The sequence below is a fragment of the Rattus rattus genome, chromosome 8 (assembly GCF_011064425.1).
Source record: "Rattus rattus isolate New Zealand chromosome 8, Rrattus_CSIRO_v1, whole genome shotgun sequence".
NCBI lineage: Eukaryota > Metazoa > Chordata > Mammalia > Rodentia > Muridae > Rattus > Rattus rattus.
The window spans coordinates 11,024,463-11,025,543 of record NC_046161.1 but is presented as its reverse complement, the minus strand read 5'-3'; positions in this window follow the sequence as shown (position 1 = coordinate 11,025,543).

Below are 1,081 nucleotides of genomic sequence, written 5' to 3'. Positions count from 1 at the left end.
ATCAAAAAAAAAAAAAAAAAAAAAGGGCCTCTAAGCCCCACTATTTGCATATAAGAAATTGGCACCCTATAGATTCTAGGAGAGGAAGAGTCCATTCTCTTAAAGTGTTGCCCATCATAGAACAATCACACTCTAGTAGAAATCCACATTCCCAAAAATATGTTGTCAATACAGTTTGGAGTAAATGGATTTAAGAAGAAATTAAGACATAAAGTAGAGAAGTGGTGATAGATCAGGGAACACTTGGATGAAGGGAATAAATACAATAAAATACATTGTATGAAAATATCAAAGAATTAACTAGAAATAAATAAATGATTAAACCTTTTCTTGATGCCCTCCAGATCTCTCCTATGTCATCATTTTAGATTTTTATAGTTTGATTTTTTTGTTTATGTCTATATTCTATTGTGAGTTACATGCATTTTTGTCAAGTGTCTAACTAGAGTTTATGTTCATCTAAATTCTGTTTTTCTAATTTGAATAATCACTGGTTCCAGCATGTATAGGGAAGGCCATGTCTTCCCTTTTATTTTTGGACCTTGAGCAAATATCAGTTACTTTATACATTTGAACTTTTTCCTAGGCTTTATGTTTCATGTCATTCACCTAAATGTTTCTTTTAGCATCAATATCATATGGTCTCTGTTGCCTTGTCTTCATGGTAAAGTCTTTTTAGTAAATCATGTAATCAGTTCATTAAATTCATTTTTCTCTTTCAACAATGAGTTGGTGATTCTAAATTCAAATACAGACACTCTTTGAAGATATCTTCATTCAATATAAATAACATTATACAAACTGACCAGATTATATTTATGAATATAAGCAAATACATCATATACATATGTTTATGTGACAGCAATCAATAAATAGAGGCCACAAACTTGAGAAAGGAACTTGAAAAAGAACAAGGATTAGTATATAAAAGAACTGGAGGGGAAGGCTTGAGGAAAAAATAATGCAATTACATTATAATGTCAAAAATAAAAGAAAAATGAGTTAGAAATATTAAAGTATCCAATAAACCCAGTAACAAAAAATAACCAACATTTTAAAATAAAATCATTTAACAGTGAAC